General features: G+C 35.9%; 1 non-coding gene and 1 pseudogene across 1 annotated transcript; one reads left to right on the top strand and one right to left on the bottom strand.

Annotated features, from left to right (window-relative positions):
• The window catches only part of LOC130851916 (proteasome subunit beta type-7-like), an 88,114-nt pseudogene that overhangs the window by 19,162 nt on the left and 42,978 nt on the right, over positions 1-25,974 (top strand).
• TRNAR-CCU (transfer RNA arginine (anticodon CCU)) lies at positions 17,855-17,927 on the bottom strand. The gene has a single exon. It is a non-coding gene; the product is annotated as a tRNA-Arg (tRNA).

The following is a 25,974-nucleotide window of genomic DNA, read 5'->3' as shown; positions in this document are numbered from 1 at the left end:
CAGCCCTCTGGCTGTCTTGGACATGTCACACTGATTTTCAAAGCCAAATGTTCTGGTGGCTCATATTCCAGGTGTAGGACTCCCGGGCTGGGGAGTCTGATGTGGGGCTTGGAGCTTTTGGTTCTCAGGGGAAGCTCTGAGGTTGTGCTATCCCTCCCTATATGGGTCACAGTGCCAGGGGTGGATGTCTTGGCCAGACTGTGTCTCCATCCCTATTAGTTATCTCAATGTGGCTTTCCTTTTTATCTTTAGTTGTGAAAAATTTTCTCTGCTAGTCTTCAGGTCATCATCAGAGATAGTTTTTCTACATGTAGTTGTAATTTTGGTGTACATGGGAGGAGGTGAGCCCAGATCTTCCTACTCTGCCAACTTGTCCCACATATGAATTTCACTGCCCAAAACATCTTCCTTTTTCTTTAGCTGAAGATGGTATTTAAGGTGAGGGCTTCAGCCTTTTGGGGAGTTAGTTAGTTTTCTTAGGTCTCTTCCATGCGTACAATCTTATTAAACTTCTGTTTAATTTTCTCCTGTTAATCTGTCTCATGACAATTAAATTCTTAGACCAGCCAGAAGAACCTAGAAGGATAGAGGAAAATTTCTTCCTCCCCAACATCATAAAGGTACAGTAAGCATGAGACTATGCCCTAAAGAGAGACATATTGATCAATGAAACAGACTAACGCGTTCAGAAATAGACTCAGAGAGAGAGATGGCTGATTGATTTTCAACCAAGGTGCTGAGGGAATTTGATGTGAAAAGAATACATTCTTATCAAGAAGTTCTGCAGAGACAGTTGATATGGGAAAACTGTACTGTTTTTTATCATTATCCCATGTACAAATATTTAAACAAAATGAATCATAGACTGAAATTCAAGAGGAAAAACAATTAAACTCAAAGGAAATATAGGAAAAGAAATGTTAATGACATTTGCTTGGGCAAATATTTCTTAGATAGGCCACCAAAATAGCATGGAATGTGAGTAATACAATGCAGATAAGTTGAACTTTGTCAAAATGGGAACAAATCAACCCTGGAACTGAAGATTAACTGTGTTTAAAACCATTAAGATGATGCTGGTCAGACCATGGCATGACCAACTTCAAGAGGACTGCCAGAGCTGATGGTGCTGTTTCTGCATGTAGCCACCCCCACCACCCCCATCTGCCTATGAAAGCTCTTGCCCTCTGGTTATCAGTGGGGGAAGTCAGCCTTTGGACAGGAGTCCACCATCCTCTCCCCCACACTACCCCCTATTGCTGGCATTGGAAATAAAGCAAACTCTTTTCCACCAATCTTGCCTCTTTATGGCTTTTGAGCTGTGAGCAGCTGGACCCCACTTTTGGTAACAGTGCTTCCCGTCAAAAATTTTGCGTTTATTTTTTTCTTAATTTTCATTCAAACCCTACACTAGCCATTATCAAACCTTCTTTTGTTTTTGGTAACACATAACTCCTTTAAGTATCTATACAAATTACCTAACATGCTGTTTTCCCTTACTGAAACCTCTCACTCAGAGAGAACAGTGCTTACCTGCTTTGTTCACTGATGTATACCCAGCACCTGGCATATGGTAGACAGTCAATAAATGTTTATTGAATTAAGCCCACATAGACTTTAATTGATGGCAAGTAAATTAAAATAGTGTTTATATATTAACAACATAATTATAATGGAGTATAATGGAATAACATTTTAAAATAAACTATGAGAGTTTAAAGAATGTTCGCTTTGTAACACAGTGTTTTATGTAAACATCCCCAGTGGGTATGGATTCCCTGTAATCTGCCCATAGGATAAATAAAGGCAACTGTGAAAAGTACTAGTCTGATCATATAGTGAAAGCAAGCACCAAGGAAGCTTAAATAGAATTCAAAAAGAAAACAAAAATACAAATGAACTCATTTAAAAAACAGAAACAGACTCACAGACTTAGAGAAGGAAGTAATGGTTATATGGGGAAGGGTGGGGGAAGAGATAGATTGGGAGTTTGGGACTGATATGTACACACAGCTATATTTAAATTAGATAACCAACAAGGACCTATTGTATAGTGGCAGGGAATTCTGCTCAGTGTTCTGTAATAATCTAAATAGGAAAAGAATTTGAAAAAGAGTAGATATATGTCTATGTACAATTGAATCACTTTGCTGTATACTTGAAAATAACAAAACACTGTTAGTCAATTATACTCCAAAATAAAATAAAAATTTTAAAAAAATTTAAAAGATTAAGGGCCAGGACAGAAAAAAGATGGCGGCGAAGTAGAGAGACGTGGAGTGCATCCCTCTCCACAGATGCATTGGGAATGCACGGAAGGACACAGTCATTCCCACAGAGAACCAGCTGAACACCAGCAGACGGCCTCGGACACCGGAAAGGGCTGCGGAGAACCTGACATAGCCGGTAGGGAGGCATCTACGAGGGCTCAAAGAGGGTGAAGCGGCAGAGCTGTGGCAGACGGGAGGGAGTGAGAAACATACGGAGGGTCCGCAGCGCAGCTCAGCGTTCCCAGACCGAGACATCGATCCGCGGCTGAACGGAGGGTCCAGGAGCGGGAGCGTGGGAACCGGAGAGCTGGTTCAGGGGGAGAAACATTGTTGCCGGTAGGGTGACGGACCGAGAGGACAGGAGGGAGGAGGTCCGCGGAGAGGAGTGCCGATCCCTGAAAGCTGCCCGGCCATGATGGCGGCTGGAGGCTGCAGGCTCCCGGGCGGGGGGGAGGAGCCGCGCGCATAGCCTCTCTCTCTCTTTCTGCGCCTCTGCAACAGGCAGCGGAGAGACGCCCTGCGGGGCCACATAAGGCGCTCAGGGATAACAAGCACCCTCAGGCGCTCGGGCGGGGCTAGATTAAAACTCCTTGCAACGCCAGCAGCAGGGAGGCTGCCGAGAGAAAAAAAAAAAAAAAAAAACCAGCATCAAAAAGAAAAAACCCCGAGAGAGGCCCAACTCTAAGACTTTCTGTGTACGCCTGAGCCACCAGCGCCCTCTGCAACAGGCACCTCCAAGCCTTACTGAAGCAACAGTGCGCCACTGCTCACTCCCTCCCAGGAGAAGGAGCCACTATTGCACCCTCTCCCTCCCCACACACCGAGGCTTACAGACGAACAATAAAGGAACCTCTGCTGGTCACAGAATAACGCAAAAAAAAAAACCCAAGGCAAGGAAAAGGACACTTACAGCTGAGATGCTAAGGAAACAGAAATAGTAGTATCAATACCTATTGAACTGGTCCATTCGGGGATCAGTTCTGGATTTTTTTTTTTTTTCTTTCTCTCTTTTTTTTTTTTTTTTTTTTTTTTGATTTATTAAATACGATCTTAGCCCTAAGGGATCTACAAGTTTTACAACATAATTTTATAAGGATATTTTTTTCTCTTTTTTTTTTTTTTTTTGCCTTTTAAAATACCTCTATATCTAGCTAAGTTTTTGGTAGTACGGACAAAATATCTTTCATACTTTCCTTTCATCCCTTTCTTTTATACACTTCTATTCCTTTCTTTTTCTTTGCATATTTCCAACCACATTACGCTCTTCTGTTCCCCTTTCTTCCAGCCATTTTAAGTGTATTTTATCTTAACATACTTATAAGCAACACTATCGGTCTGCTCAGATTCCTTGCTCTATTGTCCAGATGATGCACTGCCTTGGTATTAATATTAGGCTTTTGTCTTTATCTTAGTTCTTAGTACAGTTGTCTAATTACATTCTGAGAATCTCCATTCTCTCTGGTAGTACTCCAGCTCATTTCTATGTTTGATCCTAGCTTACAAAATCTCCCTGGATTGATGTTTGTATGTGTAGGGTGTTATTTGTTGTTTGTTTGCTTTTGCTTCTGTCTCTGATTTGTTCTGTTTCAGTTGTCAATTTCTGCTGGGTTTCTCTCTGAATATCTGATAGCACACTGGGGTTCTGTCAGGTCTTTCTAGAGCCTTATGTCCTAACGGATTCAATAATTGTGTGTCTTATACATGTATGTGTTTCCTAGACTGAATATTCGTCTAATCCAATACTTGGACATTAGTCTGAGGCTTGGACAGTCTTCTATAAACACCTCTATCACCAGGACAAGCAACCCCAAAAGCTTGGACAACCATGAGGAAACAAAGAAACACCATGCAGGCAAAGGAGCAGGAAAAAAACCCACAAGACCAAATAAATGAGGAGGAAATAGGAAAAATGCCTGAAAAAGAATTTAGAGTAATGATAGTAAAAATGATACAAAATCTCGATAACAAATTAGAGAAAGTACAAGAAACAGTTCATAAGAACTCAGAAAAACAAACAGCAATGGATAACAAAATAACTGAAATTAAAAATACTCTAGATGCTCTAACCAGCAGAATGACTGAGGCAGAAGAACGAATAAGTGAGTTGGAAGATAGAATGGAAGAAATAAACGCCACAGAGCAGGAAAAAGATAAAAAAATAAAAAGACTAGAAGACAGCCTCAGAGACCTCAGTGATAACCTTAAACGTACCAACATTCGAATTATAGGCATCCCAGAAGAAGAAGAAAACAAGAAAGGGTCTGTGAAAATATTTGAAGAGGTTCTAGTGGAAAACTTCCCCAACATGGGAAAGGAAATAATTCACCAAGTCCAAGAAGCACAGAGAGTCCCATACAGAATAAACCCAAGGAGAAATACACCAAGACACATATTAATCAAACTAATGACAATGAAACACAAAGAAAAAATATTAAAAGCAGCAAGAGAAAAGCAACAAACAACATATAAGGGAAAACCCATCAGGATAACAGCTGACCTTTCTACAGAAACTTTGCAGGCCAGAAGGGAATGGCAGGATATACTGAAAGTCCTGAAAGAGAGAAACCTACAGCCAAGAATACTTTACCCAGCAAGAATCTCATTCAGATTTGAGGGAGAAATCAAAAGCTTTCCAGACAAGCAAAAGTTAAGAGAATTCAGCACCACCAAACCAGCCTTACAACAAGTGCTAAAGGAACTTCTCTAAGTAGGAAACACAAGAAAAGGAAAACACCTACAAATACAAACCCAAAACAATTAAGAAAATGGTAATTGGAACACACATGTCAATAATCACTTTAAATGTCAATGGATTAAATGCTCCAACCAAAAGACACAGACTGGCTGAATGGATACAAAAACAAGACCCTTCTATATGCTGCCTACAAGAAACCCACTTCAGACCAAGGGATACATATAGACTGAAAGTGAAGGGATGGAAAAAGATATTCCATGCAAATGGAAGTCAAAAGAAAGCTGGAGTAGCAATACTCATATCAGACCAATCAGACTTGAAAGTAAAGACTATTAAAAGAGACAAGGAAGGGCACTACATAATGATCAAGGGATCCATCCAAGAAGAACATATCACAATGGTAAATATCTATGCCCCCAATATAGGAGCACCTCAATACATAAGGCAAATGCTAACAGCTATAAAAGGGGACATCGACAGTAACACAATAATAGTGGGAGACTTGAACACCCCACTTACATCAATGGACAGATCATCCAAACAGAAAATAAATAAAGACACACAAGCTTTAAATGACACATTAGACCATCTCGACTTAATGGATATTTATAGGACATTCCATCCAAAAACGACAGACTACACTTTCTTCTCAAGTGCACACGGAACATTTTCCAGGATAGATCACATCTTGGGTCACAAATCAAACCTCAGCAAATTCAAGAAAATTGAAATCATATCAAGCATCTTCTCAGACCACAACGCCATGAGACTAGATATCAATTACAGGAAAAAAACTGCAAAAAATACAAACACATGGAGGCTAAACAATTCACTCTTAAACAACCAAGGAATCACTACAGAAATCAAAGAGGAAATCAAAAAGTATCTAGAAACAAATGACAATGAAAACACAACAACCCAAAACCTATGGGACGCAGCAAAAGCAGTTCTAAGAGGGAAGTTTATAGCAATACAGTCCTACCTTAAGAAACAAGAAAATGATCGAATAAACAACCTAACCTTACACCTCAAACAACTAGAGAAAGAAGAACAAAGAAACCCCAAAGTGAGCAGAAGGAAAGAAATCGTAAAGATCAGAGCAGAAATAAATGAAAAAGAAAGGAAAGAAACCATAAGAAAAATAAATAAAACTAAAAGCTGGTTCTTTGAGAAGATTAACAAAATTGATAAACCATTAGCCAGACTCATCAAGAAAAAAAGGGAGAAGATGCAAATCAACAGAATTAGAAATGAAAAAGGAGAAGTCACAACGGACACCTCAGAAATACAAAACATCATGAGAGACTACTACAAGCAACTATATGCCAATCAATTGGATAACCTGGAAGAAATGGATACATTCTTAGAAAAATACAATCTTCCAAGACTGAACCAGGAAGAAATAGAAACCATGAACAGACCAATCACAAGTACAGAAATTGAGGCAGTGATTAAAAATCTCCCAACACACAAAAGCCCAGGACCAGATGGATTCACAGGCGAATTCTATCAAACATTTAGAGAAGAGTTAACACCTATCCTTCTCAAACTCTTCCAAAATATTGCAGAAGGCGGAGCACTCCCAAACTCATTCTATGAGGCTACCATCACCCTGATACCAAAACCAGGCAAAGATGTCACAAAAAAAGAAAACTACAGACCAATATCACTGATGAATATAGATGCAAAAATCCTCAACAAAATACTAGCTAACAGACTGCAACAGCACATTAAAAAAATCATACACCACGATCAAGTGGGGTTTATCCCTGGGATGCAAGGATTCTTCAATATACGCAAATCAATCAACGTGATACATCATATCAACAAATTGAAGGATAAAAACCATATGATCATTTCAATAGATGCAGAAAAAGCTTTTGACAAAGTTCAACATCCATTTATGATAAAAGCTCTCCAGAAAATGGGCATAGAAGGAAATTACCTCAACATCATAAAAGCCATATATGACAAACCAAAAGCCAACATTGTTCTCAATGGAGAAAAACTGGAAGAATTCCCTCTAAGAACAGGAACAAGACAAGGGTGTCCACTCTCACCACTGTTATTCGACATAGTTTTGGAAGTGTTAGCCACAGCAATCAGAGAAGAAAAAGAAATTAAAGGAATCCAAATTGGAAAAGAAGAAGTAAAATTATCACTCTTTGCAGATGACATGATACTATATATAGAAAACCCTAAAGACTCTACCAGAAAACTGCTAGCACTCATTGATGAGTTTAGTAAAGTAGCAGGATACAAAATTAATGCACAGAAATCTCTTGCATTCCTATACACTAACAACGGAAGAGCAGAAAGAGAAATTAAGGAAACTCTCCCATTCACCATTGCAACCAAAAGAATAAAATACCTAGGAATAAACCTGCCTAAGGAGGCAAAAGATCTGTATGCAGAAAACTTTAAGACATTGATGAAAGAAATCAAAGATGACATAAACAGATGGAGGGATATACCATGTTCCTGGATTGGAAGAATCAACATCGTGAAAATGACTGTACTACCCAAAGCAATTTACAGATTTAATGCAATCCCGATCAGATTACCAATGGCATTTTTCACAGAACTAGAGCAAGAAATCTTACGATTTGTATGGAAATGCAAAAGACCCCGAATAGCCAAAGCAATCTTGAGAAGGAAAAATGGAGTTGGTGGAATCAGGCTTCCTGACTTCAAACTATACTACAAGGCCATAGTGATCAAGACAGTATGGTACTGGCACAAAAATAGAAAGGAAGATCAATGGAACAGAATAGAGAACTCAGAAGTAAGCCCAAACACATATGGGCACCTTATCTTTGACAAAGGAGGCACGAGTATACAATGGAAAAAAGACAGCCTCTTCAATAAGTGGTGCTGGGAAAATTGGACAGCAACATGTAAAAGAATGAAATTAGAACACTTCCTAACACCATACACAAAAATAAACTCCAAATGGATTAAAGACCTACATATAAGGCCAAACACTATCAAACTCCTAGAGGAAAACATAGGCAGAACACTCTTTGACATCCATCAAAGCAACATTCTTTTTGACCCACCTCCTAGAATCATGGAAATAAAATCAAGAATAAACGAATGGGACCTCATGAAACTTAAAAGCTTTTGCACAGCAAAAGAAACCATAAACAAGACTAAAAGGCAACCCTCAGAATGGGAAAAAATAATTGCCTATGAAACAACGGACAAAGGATTAACCTCCAAAATATACAAGCAGCTCATGCAGCTTCATACCAAAAAAGCAAATAACCCAATCCACAAATGGGCAGAAGACCTAAATAGACATTTCTCCAAAGAAGACATACAGATGGCCAACAAACACATGAAAAGATGCTCAACATCACTCATCATCAGAGAAATGCAAGTCAAAGCCACAATGAGGTATCACCTCACACCAATCAGAATGGCCATCATCACTAAGTCTGGAAACAACAAATGTTGGAGAGGGTGTGGAGAAAAGGGAACTCTCCTGCACTGTTGGTGGGACTGTAAGTTGGTACAGCCACTATGGAAAACAATTTGGAGGTTCCTTAAAAAACTACAAATAGAACTACCATATGATCCAGTCATCCCACTCCTGGGCATATACCCAAAGAAAACCATAATCCCAAAAGAAACTTGTACCATCATGTTTATTGCAGCACTCTTTACAATAGCCAGGACATGGAAGCAACCTAAATGCCCATCAACAAATGAATGGATACAGAAGATGTGGCATATATATACAATGGAATATTACTCAGCTATAAAAAGGGATGAGATGGAGCTATATGTAATGAGGTGGATAGAACTACAATCTGTCATACAGAGTGAAGTAAGTCAGAAAGAGAAAGACAAATATTGTATGCTAACTCACATATACGGAATCTAAAAATGGTACTGATGAACTCAGTGACAAGAACAGGGAAGCAGATACAGGGAATGGACTGGAGAACTCGAGGTATGGGAGGGGGCGGGGGGTGAAGGGGAAACTGAGAAGAAGCGGGAGAGTAGTACAGACATATATATACTACCAACTGTAAAATAGTCAGTGGGAAGTTGTTGTATAACAAAGGGAGTCCAACTCGAGGATGGAAGATGCCTTAGAGGACTGGGGCAGGGAGGGTGGGGGGGAATCGAGGGGGGGGCGTCAAGGAAGGGAGGGAATATGGGGATATGTGTATAAAAACAGTTGATTGAACCTGGTGTACCCCCAAAAAATAAAATAAAATAATTAAAAAAAAAAAAAAAAAAAAAAAAAAAAAAAAAGATTAAGGGCCAGTTTGTATGTGCATTCATTCATTCATGAAATACTTATCGAGAATTTACTGTGACAGACATTAGGAAACCAGGATAAACATATCAACTAAATCCCTTCCCACATGGACCCTACATTCTGATGGAGGCAGATACACAGATGTTGATGAGCGCTAAGAAGAAAAGTTCAGTAGAGGAAAAAGTTTGGGAGTGGTGAGGTGGGGCCACTAGGGAAAGCTCACTGAGAATGCTGCTTGAAAGTAAAGGCTTGGCAATGTTGTGAGAGGATGCTTGGAGAAAGCTGAACTATGTGTATCCCAGGCCCAGGGAAGGGGTAATGGGGACAGACCTTTCCATACATAATTAAAAAATAGCAGAGTGCAGTATCCTTGAAAGGAGAGGGAGAGAGGAAGCTGGACCAGAGGCAGATTGCAAAAAGCCCATGGGAGACTGGTCACAAAACTTAGCATCCAGGAAGGATCACTTTTAAGAATAAAAGGATTGATAATTATGACTGGAAACCAAGTGTGAACCTTGTTGCCCCAGACAAACTGGGGCATACATTTATCTTATTTGCATATCACTCTAGGAGTTTTAACACTAACACTGAGTGAAATGAAAGCCACTGGAAAGAGCTGAACAGAGGGATGACATGATCTGACTTCCATAATAAAGGACCCATGAATTGCAAGTCAAAAACACAATCAAGGGTATGAGAAGAGGAGCAGAGGCAGCAGGTAGAGAAAAGCTGCTACAAGAAGCTGGGTGAAGGGGGGTTAGTATTGGTTAGGAGAGACGCAGTGGAAGGAGGAAAGCATTTGGGATATATATCTATATGTCTCTATCTCTTTCATCTAACTATCATCTATCTATCTATCTATATCTATCTATCTATCTATCTATCTATCTATCTATCTATCTATCTATCTATCTATCATCTATCTATCTATCTATCATCTATCATCTATCTATCTATTTACCTACCTGCCTACCTATCTATCATCTGTCATCTATGTATCTATCTATGTATCTATGTACCTATCTATCTATCTGTCTATCTATCATCTATCTATCTATCTAATCAGTTAGGGATATATCCATTAGCAATAAATCTAGAAATCTTTGTCTGAACTTTGAAAATGATGGAATCATAGAGAATAATAGGGATTGATATTTATTCTATTGTAGCACCACCTCTATTGACCCTAGGGAAGTTTTTTTTTTTTCCCCCTCTGTATCAACTTCAAAGAAGATTTTTTTAAAGTTATATTATACTGCCAGTATTATAAAATATTTTAGTCTGTTTCTTACTTTTCTGAGCAAATAGTCACTTATTCTTTACCTATGAATAAGTTATCATCTTGCAATGAGTACCTGTGTGTTAAAAAGTTAAAAGCCAAGTGTGTTTTCATTTATCTGATCAACATAGGGATATTATAAATACCAGCCATATATATCAAAGATTCAACCAAGCTTGATATTTCCAGAAATTAGATTTTGTATGCAGGGCTAACAGCATGATGGTGCAATATAATCTGTTTTTATAAGTTTCCTTGGATCTGTTCATAGCATTTGATAGTTGAGAATAAAGCAGTGACAAAGTGGACAATGATTTCACACTTGACATTAAATCTCTCCTGGTGGTTTGGTGACTTGTCTCACTCACAAACTATAGAAGACAGACACAGGAGATACAAAAATGCAACTGGGCTGCACAAATCCTTCCTGCGGGCTCACGTTGGTTTTGAAAGGTTACATGATTTGTCTGAGGTAAGTCTCTTCAAGGGAACTCTTTGTCATACTGTGAAGTCCTTGGGGTGGCCCTTCTGCTTTACCCAGGTCTCTCAGCATCTTTAATTTTTTTACATTTATTTTTTATTTTCCCAAAGTTAATAAAACTAGCTGCCTATTCACATTATTTTCCTACTAAAAATGAGTTTGATAGATTTCCCTATGCCTAAATATCATAATTATGTAAGAGAAGAGTTCAAGACATGGATAAATTAGATTATCACTTTTATGGGGGCATTTAAGGCAGAGATGAATATTGTGAAATAATTTTAGTCTCAAGGTTTCATATTCTTTACTGTATCCTTATATTTCATGTTTAGTTTTTGTTTATTTGAATGTCAGGCCATTTGCGAGTTTAATGCTATTAAGTATCTGGCTGCCTGCCACTGTTGATCTATTTAAATTCAAATGTTAAAGTTATGTTGCAATCATGTTAAACTACTGTGTTGTTATAGTGTGTCACAGGTTTTAGACAGTATGTTTTTGGCTGGACAAAAGAAGATGTAGGTTTTCAATTAGTTTTAGAATCTAGTGAGCAGATTAGTTTGTTATTTACATATTTGGATTTTCAAGATGAGGCATCATAATCCTTTTTTTCATATAAAGTGTATTATTATTGTTCAGTAGTTTCGACCGTGATGATCCATGTGTGAATTTGTGTTCACACAATTACCCTTCAACACAAATATACATTGGGACATGAAAATTATAGAAGTATAGATAAAATGAAACAGTAAACAAAAGTAACTTCAAATTTTCTGTGCAATATGTTTTGCACAGTTTAGATCATATTTTAAATAAAAAAAGGTATATACTTGTCTGTTCAGAAATTTGTATTAATTCCTAATTTTATATAACTCTGTTAAGTTTTCTTCCTCTTTGTATGTCTATAATGATACAAGATGATTAATTCACATCTGTTGCCTCCCTCAAAGAACCCCCCACTCTGCCCCTTTTCAGTTCATGTCATGTTCTGGTTCTGGAAGTTTCTGCTGTATTTTAATACCATTTGCTATATTCATTCATTAATTCAGTGGATCAGTAGATCTGTCCATCTTTCAGTCCTTCAACCAAGATTTATCTGCTAAGCACTGCTTCATCAGTAGCCCTTGCAAATGATGTATAAAAACTTGAATATTTTATTAAAAATGTATTTTGAGTTATTTATTAAAGAGATATCTATAAAACAATCATGAGTCAGGCATTGTGAGAGTAAGTGAATACATATGCCAAACCCTTTGCCTTCAAGGCAGTAACTGGTTAGAGAGGCATTTTTACATGTGACAGACAAATCTCTCTTCCTTTTAGAAAAATTTTCAAAGTATAAATACTATGAAATTCAATGACCCTTACAGGACCTTTTGTACCATCTCCTCTATCTATTTACCTTATTTGAATACTTTTGCCAAGGATATTTCTGCTATCTTTGAATATAGGTCCTATGATGTCCTCTATGTCTTTTATGTCTTTTTTTTTTTTTCTCTATGTCTTTTTATGGCAAGTTTTCTGAGGCCGCTTTTGTATGAGGATAATGTTATTATTTCCTCACATTGGAATGACAATTACCTGGATATCAGATTATGAGATTAAGTTTTTTAGCCTCTAAAGAACATTCCCTGGTTGTCTTATTTCTAAAGTATCTGTTGAGTAGACTGGTGTTAATTTGACCAGGCTTTTTGCTTGTTATTTTGCCTTTTTTCCTCTATAAAGTTTAGAAAACTTTTTTCATTGAGGTTCTTAATTTTTAACTTTGAATCTAAGTTTTAATGTTTTTATTAATTTCTACAAACCTTATCTGCATTGTCTTCATTATTTATTAACATGATTTCTCCTCTCCATTAACACGCATTGTCCAACAGGGAGTTCTATCGCGAGACATTGGCTCACCTCCTCCAGCCCTGTCTCAGCGCTTCTTCTCTAACCCCAGCATTCTATTATAAACACTTACAATCTGATAAGAAGTTTAAAGCATTGTACAGTGTGTCTGCATGTGCTTCCACTAAGATTCTAAAATTAAAATATTACTATATTTGCCTCAGCACATCTTTTAATCCATTCCCTTAAGATTGATTTTTTTTTTAGATATATAGTTTACATTGTATTATGGCTTTTCTTGGTTCCTCTAGAAGAGTTTTTCAATCTGACCTTTCTACTTTCTATCTCATTTATTTTTACCTCACCTGTTAAAAATTAAAAAAAAAAAAAAAAAGAAATCCAGTATAGTAAATTATAAAGAAAATGCAGTATCAAAATTTGAAGTCAAGCAGAAAGTGGTAAGTAATTTTTTAAAACAAGCATGCCAGCCACTGTATCAAAGCTGGGATAATATTATTTTCTCAATGAAATACAGGGGCTTGATGGTACTCTTATTCAGCTCGATCTATCCCATTGTATTTCCTATGTTAACTTTTATGTACTGATGAGTAATTGTATTTTTTCCTGTTGAGAACTTGCCAGATCACTAATATCACACCTTTTTAATACTGTTGGTCTATCCATTCTAATAATTCTGGATGAGAGGCTATTTGATTTAGAGGCTACTGATAATATTCAGTTAATTTTCTTCCTTTTAGGTAATTTTTACTCCTTAGGTATTTGGTTATTTTGGCTCATGGATTGATGTTCGCTTGTGTAACAGCTACTCTGTCTGGTCACGTGTACCTTGGAAGTGTTGAGAGCTACATCATCATTTGTGTCAGTCCTAGCTGTGTTAGGAATTGGACAGGGGTGCCTCAGGGCAGAGAGCCTTTGGCACCAGAAGCACACTACTTGTCACCCCAGTTTGCTGGTGCAACGCTGGACAGAGTTTCACTTTGGAGGAGACAATTTTGCTCCCAGTCTACAAATTCTTGGTACTTGGAGAAGAAAGGAAAAAATGTCTGAAGCATATGTGTAAATCTCACTGTACAGAAGTGGCATGTATCAAATATTGGGTGAACAATTAGCTATTGTAAACTGTTTCCTCTACTGTTGAACTGAACAGGTGGTAATCTAAGTCTTAATAAATGCAAACTTATTCTAATCAAAAGTCTTATATTGAGCCTATTTTTCATATTCATAGGGGTTTCTAATAACCTTCACAAAGACATCTGATGAAGGAAATACAAGTTTATATGTGGTAAGTAAATTTACATATTAAAAAGTTCATTGGAATATAGGGGAAATAAATGTCTTGTTGCTTCTTATAAAATTGAAGTTTTATATAAATATGTATACACATATGTGTATATACATACATATATATATTTTACTTTGTTTTTGAAAACTATCAATGCTACTTAAATGTCATAAAGAAATACTTTCAGAAGAAATGTATACAATTCAAAAAAGAGTAGAATGATTAAACATTTGTTATCAATAAACCAAAATTTTCTGTTCACTTATTATCTAATATTAATCTCAAAATTCATGACTGACTGCTATCATAAATAATTTATTAATTTAGACAAGGACTTGCTTTATGATTTTTTCTCATTTCATCTAATTTTTTTTTTTTTTTAAGTAGGAAGAAATCCCAAGTTGTCTTGGTGCACGCATTATAAGGAAAATGCAGAATCAAAATTTGAAATCAAGGGGAAAGTGGTAATTTTATAAAACAAATACATTGGTAGTTGTATCAAACTGTGGAACAATATTATCTTCACAATAAAAAAAAAGAGGTCTAATTATAGGATTCCATATAGCCAAGTAAATATGGAAAGATTAATGCTTATATGTTTTCAGACCTCAAAACAGCATGACTTATGACAAGAGCTTAATTCCCCACTGGAATTATAACTGAAAATTTTTATTTGATATAATTATTTCAGAAATTTTGGGTGATGGAAAACTGTATATCAATGTTCTTAACTATGTCTATATCTGGTTTTATAGCTTCTGCAAAATAACTATCATGTATATCTTCAATTGTTATTACTCAACACTATAATAGTATATGAACATATAATATACATAATATATAATAATGTCAATAGTATATTACATACTAGTTAATAGCATATTAACATTTAGAATTTAATGGTAGAAAATATTTTTTTAAAGTCAAACCGATGCTAAACATAGTCATTATATTTATATACACACATTTTTTTTTTAGGGAGTCTTAACTAGTTTTTTAATTCAATTAAAAAATTATGCCAGATTTAATACAAATAAATTACTTATTTTATAAAATAACTTACCATTCTGCTTGATTTTAACTTTCAATATTTATCATTATCCACTATATTTATAGATTGTGTAAACAGTTTTGGAAATCGACATAGTAGAGTTGTGCTACAAAGACAGATCAGACTTCATCTTCAGTGTTATATCCAGTTTTGTGATCCACATAATAAAACAATTTTATAAAATATCATAGAGTCTTTAGATTAGGCTACACAGAGAGTGAGAAACACAGAGACAGTGCAGATGAAGCAAAAATGAAGGAACCATGGATTTTTTGCTTAAAATACAATGTGAAATTTACTGAATTGAAATAAGTCATGGGCATTTGGCTTTTTCATTTTTTATTATTCCAATAGAAATAATTAGAGGCAACAGAATGAAATTATGAGGAGTTAAATTTTATTTTATAAGGAAAATACTCTTAGAATAAATGTGTCTCTACCAAAATTGAATAAACTACCTCAAAATCCTCATCTCTGGAAATATTCCACTTTTAAGTTTGGCTAAATAAATTTGTGACTACAATTCTATTTTCTATGTGTGAAAAAAATAAATGCATTTTGTAGTTATTTATGTTTCCACTTTAATAATTAGCTAAAGCTATTACAAAGGTTAAGGAAAAATCAATCAATGAAGAAAATTAGAAAAGTTTGTATTTTCTGATATGAAACTAACAGAAGATTGATAACTTTCCTTACTAAGAATTTTCTTCACTGACAGAAAGTTAAAAGAATCAGCATGGATGAGTTTGGGAGCCAAATTTTACATAAATTTGGAGTCAAATAAGCCAGTGAATAGAGGCAATTATTCAGGTTATTTTGAGGAAAGTGCCTACATTATCTCAATAGGTTGTTTTCCTCTTTACCATTTTTTTTTCCTCTGGGAAATTGCCTCAATTTAAGATTATATTTGGCTTTGAGAAAGACGTGGTACAGCACAGCAGATCTAACGCAGGTGAAATTGAAGCACTGTTCCTAATGGTCTGATTCTGAGATATAGCTTCTGTGTGCTGCAGCGACGTGCATGTAAGCACAACAAGTGGACAGGAAGCCCTCTCTAAAGGCAAATCCCATTAGGAAGCTAAAACAGCTTGGCCCTGGCTTACCTTCTCGCGACAGTGTGAGATGTGGATGGATGTCTAGTTCTAAGCTTCATGCTATTTACAAAATGAACACTTAGGTAGAGTTAGAATAAAACCAAAAAGATAAAAGGAAGGAAAATATTGTTCAAATGTAAGCCAATGAAAGTTTATGATAGCAAAATACTAAACACCAATGTAATGTGCAGTATTCAGTTGTATGTTAGGTAACTTCTCTGAAATGATACTTTTTTGAAAAGATGTCTTTTATTTTTCAAAAAAGAGGAAAGGATAGTAAAAATTCTGACTGGAGTATCAAAGTAGAAAAGTTTTTCGTGTTTAGGAGAAGCAAAACATTATTTCACACAGTATTTATTAATGTCTTAGATTCTGTTTTCCCACATTTTCTGTTGAAATATGTATGATAGAAATATACATATTCACACCTTAGCTAGGAATGGCATATAATCTATACACTTAATTACAAGTATAATTTTATTGGTAATCAACTAAGAAAAATAAAATGTCTGACTATCAGCAGCACAGACTATTTCCACCACCTGGAAGAAATATAAAGACAGTTAATCCCACTATGACATTCTTTAGGGACCACAAATCTGTCCAACTAACAAACTAAGCAACTGTTATATTTCCAACAATTACTTAAATGTAACTCTCTGTACCTAACTGGCATCAGTGGTTATCAGAGTCCTCTTACAGTGTGTTTCAATGAAGATTGGTTTTTTATTCATTTCTCAGAATAGATGTGGATGTTCAAGTGGTTTAATTCAGTGTTTAACATTTGCGATGGACTGAATGTTTGTGTCCACCCCCCAAATCCAGGTGTTGAAACCTACTGCCCAATGTGATGGTATTAAAAGGTGGAACCTTTGGGAGATACTTAGGTCAATGAGGGTGGAGCCCTCACCAATGGGATTAATACTCATAAAAGAGACCCCATAGAGTTACCTAGCCCCTTCTACCATGTGGGTTTACAGGAGAAGAGTTTATAGAAAAAAACTCTATGAACCAAAAAGCTCTCACCAGACACTAAATCTGCTGGCACCTTGGTCTTGGACTTCCCAGCCTCCAGAGCTGTGAGAAATAAATTTCTGTTGTTCATAAACCACTCAGTCTGTGGTATTATGTTATAGCGGCCTGTACAGACTGAGACAGTAATCAATGTTTCTGACTTGGAAACAAGTGTGTGAAGAATCAGGCTTTATGGTCCATGTTAAGTTTACATCACTGCTTACTTCAGTTCTTTGTTTCAGTTCTTGCCTTAAAATCAGGTATTTGTAAGCTTTACTTAAACCTATGCAATAAGTTTTGAGTACATATGAGATGAGTCTTCAATGAAAGGTATAATAATATATTTTTGAGTCTTTGAATATTGGAGAGCATCTTTATACATAAATAGCTTTTGACTAATTATAGATTTTTCCAGGTAATCTGCTTTCTCACCCAAATTCTATAGACATTGCTCGATGGACACTGGGCAAGCAGCACTGCAAAGAAAAAAAGACAATAATGTCTGCATTTTTTACTAATTAATTCATTTGTCTGTGCCAGATCTTAGTTGCAGCATGCTGGATGTAGTTCCCTGACCAGGAATCAAACCCAGGTCCCCTGCATTAGGAGTGCAGAGTCTTAACCACTGGACCACAAGGGAAATCCCATGTCTGCAGTTTTGAAATTCATTACTTTAGAATGGAAATAATGACTGAGAACTCAATCCTGTCCATCACAACCACCATGATTTTTTTTTTCTCTGTTTCAGTAAGCTCTTTGTTTTGTTTTATTTTTCAGTCAAAACTGAAACAGTTTCCTTTCTAATGTGTCCTTAGAACCTTCAATTCTTATTTTTAATATTTATGGAATATGTAATCCAGACATTTTCTAAAAGATATTGTTTTCTATAAGCATGTGTGTCAAAGAAAAATGAAAATGCTTTTGACACATATAAACTAAAAATATTTAAAGCTATAAACAAAGTACCAGGAAACACCTATATTTGCACACTACACAAATGAAGAGACAGAGCTATAGGATCACAGACTGGCTTCCCTGTTTTCCTGACTTCTCTGCAGGATGGATAGCAGCTGATGGGCAGAAGCTCACATAATGATTGTTCTGTCCTTTCTCAAGATTTTTTTCTTCATGCCTCCAATTCTGTTTTGTTTTGTTTTTCATGATAAACCAATTGATTTTACTTAATTTTTATTTTATTTTATTTTGTGTTGAAGGATATTTGATTCACAATACTACATTAGTTTTAGGTGTACAACATTGTGATTCAGTATTTTTATAGATTATACTCCATTTAAGTGATAACATACAGTATTTGTCTTTCTCTTTCTGACTTGTTTCAATAAGTATAATACCCCCTAGGTCTATTCACATTATTGCAAATGGCAGAAATTCATTTAATTTAGTAGCTGAGTAATATTCTATTGTAAATATATATAACCAAATCCACTTTATCCATTCATCTGTTGATAGGCACTTAGGTTGCTTCCATATCTTGGCTATTGCAAATAATGTTACATTATTTGAACATTGAGGTGAATGTATCTTTTCAAATTAGTGTTTTCATTTTCTTCAGACATATATCCAGCAATGGAATTGCTGGATCATATGGAAGTTCTATTTTTAGTTTTTTGAGGAAACTGCATACTGTTTTCTATAGCAGCTGCACAAATTTACATTCCCACCAACAGTGTAGGAGGCCCCCTTTTCTCCACATCCTCTCCAATATTTGTTGTTTGTAGACATTTGACACTCATTCTGACAGATGTGAGATGACAGCTCATGGTGGTTTTGATTTGCATTTCCCTGGTAATTAGCCATGTTGAGCATTTTCCTTGTGCCTGTTTGCCATTTGTGTGTCTTCTTTGGAATGGTGTCTATTTAGTTCTTCTGCTCATTTTTTAATTGGGTTCTTTGTTTTCTTCACATTGAGTTGTATAAGCTGCTTATAAACTTTGGATATTAACCTCTTATTGGTAATATCTTGCAAAGGTTCTCTCACATTCAGTAGATTGTCTTTTCATTTTATCAGTGGTTTCCTTTGCTGTGCAAAAGCTTTTAAGTTTAATTGTCTCATTTATTAATTTTTGCTTTTATTTCTTTTGTCTTAGGAGACCTATCCAAAAGAATATTACTATGATTTATGTCAAAGTGTATCCTAGTATGTTCTTTTCTAGGAACTTTATGGTTTCAGGTCTTACATTTAGGTCTTTAATCCATTTGAGTTTATTTTGGCATATGATGTGAGAAAATGTTCTAATCTCGCTCTTTTATATGTAGCTGTCCAGTTTTCCTAGCATTTTACTGAAGAGACTGCCTTTTTCTCATTGTATACTCTTGCCTTGTTTGTCATAGATTAGTTGACCATAAGTGTGTGGGTTTGTATCCAGGCTCTCTATTCTGTTCCACTGATTTTGTGTCTGTTTTTGTATGAATACCATACTGTTTTTTTCTTTTTGTTTTTTTATTTTTTGTTTTTTTAAGACATAAGGGTTTTTATTCCCTAAATGGAGTACGATGTCATATACAATACAGTTCTCATACAGGGGAGAAAAAACAACAGCAGTAACTACTGCAATGTATGTCTTCTAGAACTAAGATAAGGGCTAAGAATTTATATCTTTCTGTCTTTGCTCATGCTATTTCCTCACCTTGGTTTTCCAGGCATGCAAGGTTCCTTCCTTGCCTATTTGTATTCTACTTATCATGGGGAACTAGATCAAATAACAGTGTCTGCTTTGGTGCTTTTTTCATCTTCCTAATTAGAATTGATTTTTTCCCTTTTGATTGACTAATATATAACTTTATCTTTGTTTGCTTTAGTTTTATTTTTTTTTTAAGCTCTTCATTGGAGTATAATTGCTTTACTTTCTTGTACCAGCTTATGAGGTACACCAAAGTGAATCAGCTGTATTTATACACATATCCCATACCCCCTCCTTCCCACAACTCCCCCCAACCCTCCCTGTCCTGGCCCTCTAAGCCATCACTAATCATGGAGTTAATCTCCCTTTGTTATACAGCAACTTCCCACTAGCTATCTATTTTATAATTGATAGTGTATATATGCCTATGCTACTCTCTCACTCCATCCCAGCTTCCAATTTGCCCCCTGCCTCCCCCAACCCCATGTCCTCCAGTCCATTCTCTGCATCTGCATCTTTATTCTTATCCTGTCACTGGGTTGATAAGTATCACTTTTTTTAATTTTAATTTTTTAGATTCCATATATATGAGTTAGTATACAAAATTTGTTTTTCTCTTTCTGGCTTACTTCACTTGGTATGACAGACTCTAGGTCTATCCATCTCATTACATATAGCTCCATTTCATTCCTTTTTATAGCTGAGTAATATACCATTTTATATATATGCCACATCTTCTTTATCCATTCATTTGTTGATGGGCATTTAGGTTGCTTCCATGTCCTGGCTATTGTAAATAGTGCTGCAATAAACATTACAGTACATGTTTCTTTTTGGATTATGGTTTTCTCTGGGTATATGCCCAGAAGTGGGATTACTGGATCATATGGTAGTTCTGTTTGTAGTTTTTTAAGGAACCTCCAAACTGTTTTTCCATAGTGGCTGTACCAACTTACATTACCACCAACAGTGCAGCAGAGTTCCCTTTCTCCACACCCTCTCCAACATTTATTGTTTCTAGATTTTGTGATGATGGTCATTCTGACTGGTGTGAAGTGATACCTCATTGTGGCTTAGACTTGCATTTCTCTAATGATTAGTGATGCTGAGCATCGTTTCATGTGTCTGTTGGCCATCTGTATGTCTTCCTTGGAGAAATGTCTATTTAGGTCTTCCACCCATTTGTGGATTGGGTTATTTGCTTTTTTGGTATCAAGCTGCATGAGCTGCTTGTATATTTTGGAGATTAATCCTTTGTCAGTTGCTTCGTTGGCAAGTATTTTTTCCCATTCTGAGGGTTGCCTTCTTGTCTTGTTTATGGTTTCTTTTGCTGTGCAAAAGCTTTTAAGTTTCATGAGGTCCCGTTTGTTTATTCTTGATTTTATTTCCATGATTCTAGGAGGTGGGTCCAAAAGGATCTTGCTTTGATGGATGTCATAGAGTGTTCTGCCTATGTTTTCCTCTAGAAGTTTTACAGTGTCTGGCCTTACGCTTAGGTCTTTAATCCATTTTGAGTTTATTTTTGTGTCTGGTGTTAGGAAATGTTCTAATTTCATTTCTTTACATGTAGGTGTCCAATTTTCCCAGCATCACTTATTGAAGAGGGTGTCTTTTTTCCATTGTATATTCGTGCCTCCTTTGTCAAAGATAAGGTGCCCATATGTGCTTAGGTTTACCTCTGAGTTCTCTATTCTGTTCCATTGATCTTCCTTTCTATTTTTGTGCCAGTACCATACTGTCTTGATCACTATGGCCTTGTAGTATAGTTTGAAGTCAGGAAGCCTAATTCCACCAACTCTGTCTTTCCTTCTCAAGATTGCTTTGGCTATTTGGGGTCTTTTGCGTTTCCATACAAATCGTAAGATTTCTTGCTCTAGTACTGTGAAAAATGCCATTGGTAATTTGATCGGGATTGCGTTGAATCTGTAAATTGCTTTGGGTAGTGCAGTCATTTTCACAATGTTGATTCTTCCAATCCAAAAACAAGTTATTTCTTTCCATCTGTTTGTGTCTTCTTTGATTTCTTTCATCAGTGTCTTATAGTTTTCTGCGTACAGGTCTTTTACCTCCTTAGGCAGGTTTATTCCTAGGTATTTTATTCTTTTTGTTGTAATGGTAAATGGGAGAGTTTCCTTAATTTCTCTTTCAGCTTTTTTGTAGTTAGTGTATAGGAATGCAAGAGATTTCTGTGCATTAATTTTGTATCCTGCTACTTTGCTAAATTCATCAATTAGTGCTAGCAGTGTTCTGGTAGAGTCTTTAGGGTTTTCTATGTATAACATCATGTCATCTGCAAAGAGTGACAATTTTACTTCTTCTTTTCCAATTTGGATTCCTTTTATTTCATTTTCTTCTCTGATTGCTGTGGTGAAAACTTCCAAAACTATGTTGATTAGTAATGCTGAGAGTGGACACCCTTGTCTTGTTCCTGTTCTTAGAGGGAATTCTTTCAGTTTTTCCCCATTGAGAACGATGTTGGCTTTTGGTTTCTCATATATGGCTTTTATTATGTTGAGGTAATTTCCTTCTATGCCCATTTTCTGGAGAGCTTTTATCATAAATGGATGTTGAATTTTGTCAAAAGTTTTTTCTGCATGTATTGAGATGATCATATGGTTTTTATCCTTCAATTTGTTGATATGATGTATCACATTGATTGATTTGTGTATATTGAAGAATCCTTGCATTCCAGGGATAAACCCCACTTGATCATGGTGTATGATATTTTTAATGTGCTGTTGGATTCTGGTAGCTACTATTTTGTTGAGGATTTTTGTATCTATATTCATCAGTGATATTGGTCTGTAATTTTCTTTTTTTTTTTGCCATCTTTGCCTGGTTTTGCTATCCGGGTGATGGTGGCCTTGTAGAATGAGTTTGCAAGTGTTCTTCCTTCTGCAATATTTTGGAAGAGTTTGAGAAGAATAGTTGTTAGCTCTTCTCTAAATGTTTGATAGAATTCGCCTGTGAAACCATCTGGCCCTGGGTGTTTGTTTGTTGGGAGATTTTTAATCACAGTCTCAATTTCAGTGCTTGTGATTGGTCTGTTCATATTTTCTATTTCTTCTTGGTTCAGTCTTGGAAGATTGTATTTTTCTAAGAATTTATCCATTTCTTCTAGGTTATCCAATGTATTGGCATATAGTTGCTTGTAGTAGTCTCTCATGATCTTTTGTGTTTCTGTGGGGTCAGTTGTTACTTCTCCTTTTTCATTTCTAATTCTGTTGATTTGTGTCTTCTCCCTTTTCTCCCTGATGAGTCTGGCTAATGGTTTATCAATTATGTCTCTCTTCTCAAAGAACCAGCTTTTAGTTTCATTTATCTTTGTTATTGTTTCCTTCCTTTCTTGTTCTTCTTTCTCTAATCATTTTAGGTGTAAGGTTAGGTTGTTTATTCAATATTTTTCTTGTTCCTTAAGGTAGGACTGTATTGCTATAAACTTCCCTCTTAGAACTGCTTTTGCTGCATCCCATAGGTTTTGGGTTGTTGTGTTTTCATTGCCATTTTTTTCTAGATTTTTTTAATTTCCTCATTGATTTCTTTAGTGATTTCTTGGTTGTATAATAGTGTATTGTTTAGCCTCCATGTGTTTGTATTTTTTACAGTTTTTTTCCTGTAATTGATATCTAGTCTCATGGCATTGTGATCAGAGAAGATGCTTGATATGATTTCAATTTTCTTGACTTTATCGAGGCTTGATTTTTGACCCAAGATGTGGTCTATCCTAGAAAATGTTCTGTGTGCTCTTGAGAATAAAGTCTATTCTGTAGCTTTTGGATGGAATGTCCTATAAATATCAATTAAATCAAGATGGTAGAATGTGTCATTTAACATGCTGTTTTGATTATTGTAGCTTTGTAGTATAGTCTGAAGTCAGAGACTGTGATACCTCAAGCTTTGTTCTTCTCAAGATTCCTTTGGAAATTCATAGTCTTTTGTGGTTCCATATAAATTTTATGATTATGTTTTCTAGTTCTATCAAAAATCTCAAAAATTTGCATAGGTACTGCATTAAATCTGTAGATTGCTTTGGGTGAGTAAGGATATTTTAAAAAATATTATTCCTTCCAATCCAAGAACATAAAATATCTTTCCATTTCTTCATTTCATTTTCAAATTCCTTCATCAGTGTTGTATAGTTTTTAGATTATAGATCTTTCACCCCTTTGGTTAAGTTTATTCCTAGGTATTTTATTCTTTTGGATGTGACATTAAATAGGATTGTTTACTTACTTTCTCTTTCTGGTAGTGTATTAGTACTGTATAGAAAAGCAACTGATTTCTGCATATAATTCTTGTATCCTGCAACTTTACTGAATTCATTTGTTACTTCTAATTTTTTTGTTGTTGTTGTTAGTCCCACCAGCCCTCCAGTCAGCCAAGCGAGTTCGTCTTCCACATGCAGGACCTGAGGTTAGGGTACTTAATATGTGCCTCTAAACATTGGCATCCTGGGAAAGTTCTCTGCCCATGTAATTTCTTTTTTCTGCTAAGTCCCCTCCCAGGGGCACAGGTCCTGTCCTGATCGCTTCACTTCCCTTCCTACCCAATTCCCTGTGTATCTTTCTTATAGCCTTGGTTGTACAAGAGTCTTTCTGCTACTCTTCAGTTAGTTTTCAGTTAGAATTATTCCACATATATGTGTATTTTTGATATGTTTGTGGGGGGAGGTGAGTTCTGCATCCTCCTACTCCACCTTCTTTATTTGAATCTGGTGCCTCCACTTTTATACCACAACCCTTTCATCTGCAAATTTTTGCTACATGCCTGTATACCAATCAGGGGCATCCAAACATTGTTTTCAGAACATTTATTTCATGACTAGGTGAATCAACTCCCTTAGCATAGGGTGGTCCATTCCATCAATGCTACACAGTCATCTGAGAACTGAACATACAGATCAATGTTCTGTTCACACAGGTTGGGATTCTTGCATCCTTGTTTATAGCCCTTCCTCATTTGCTTTACTTACACATTTTTAATGAAGAAAAAATCAATACAGACATAGTACTTGCCAATAAGAAAATTGCATCTTCTTCTCTTGGTCATGCTCCTGATACAGCTGGTACTAAAAGCTCCCTCTCTTATTTAAGGCTGGTGGTCAGGTTGGTGTGCACATCTCCTAATCTGGTTAGCTGTCTCCAGAAGACATTCAACTACAGTTGCACCTGTGCCATGAACCATCTCAGCTGGCTTATTCAACATGCTAAATGTGGGAGAAAATAAGTGGCTCTTGGGGAGACTCCTGGATCCCCTTCTACTTTATTTAAATTTATATACCTCAGGCTATACTTGGAAAAAGAAGAAGAAGAACTTCATTATCAGAACTAGAAATTGTAAAAGGTCATACCAAAGCTCTTAGTTGAACTTTGATGAAAGCAGTGCAAATGGTGCTAGTTGTAAAAACAGCATACAGGAAGCATTGAAACTCACCTCTCCAAGAAAACAAAGAATTAACGGCCAGAATATACATATACCTCTTATACATCAGAGAAATGCAAATGAAGATCACAATTAGGTATGAAGTTCTACAGTGATAATATTGCCAAAATTAAAGATGTTTTACAATCTAAGTGTTGACATATATGTAGAAAAAGTATGCTCTTAAATACTTCTGATAGATGTAAAAAGTGATAAATTACTTCAAAAATATTTTGACATTATTGTTTAAAGCCAACTTTTTGAAAATCCTAGATGTCACACTTTAAGGTTTAAAAATTTATACATGTGTGATTATCACTTTTTATAAGCAAAATCTGGAAAGAATTAAATTTTTTATTAACACACCATAATGGTATAATAATAGTAGCATAATGAAAGAGCAATATAATTGATAAATCTTTTCTAGAATGATCAAAAAATGAGAAAGCACTAATTGGAGATAACAATAGAGAAAAAGGTGTGATCCCCACAGATCCTTGAGGCATTAAAAATTCATGCAGAGAGGGGACTTCCAGTTTTAGCTCCAACATTTAAAGAGCTTGGAGGTCATCAGTCAGATCCTTACAACAAAAGAAAATAAAACTGAACAGATTGAAAAGTTAA

The sequence above is a fragment of the Hippopotamus amphibius genome, chromosome 4 (assembly GCF_030028045.1).
Source record: "Hippopotamus amphibius kiboko isolate mHipAmp2 chromosome 4, mHipAmp2.hap2, whole genome shotgun sequence".
In the NCBI taxonomy this organism is placed as follows: Eukaryota; Metazoa; Chordata; class Mammalia; order Artiodactyla; family Hippopotamidae; genus Hippopotamus; species Hippopotamus amphibius.
Note: the sequence above shows the minus strand (reverse complement) of the source record. Positions and strands in the feature narration are given on the sequence as shown.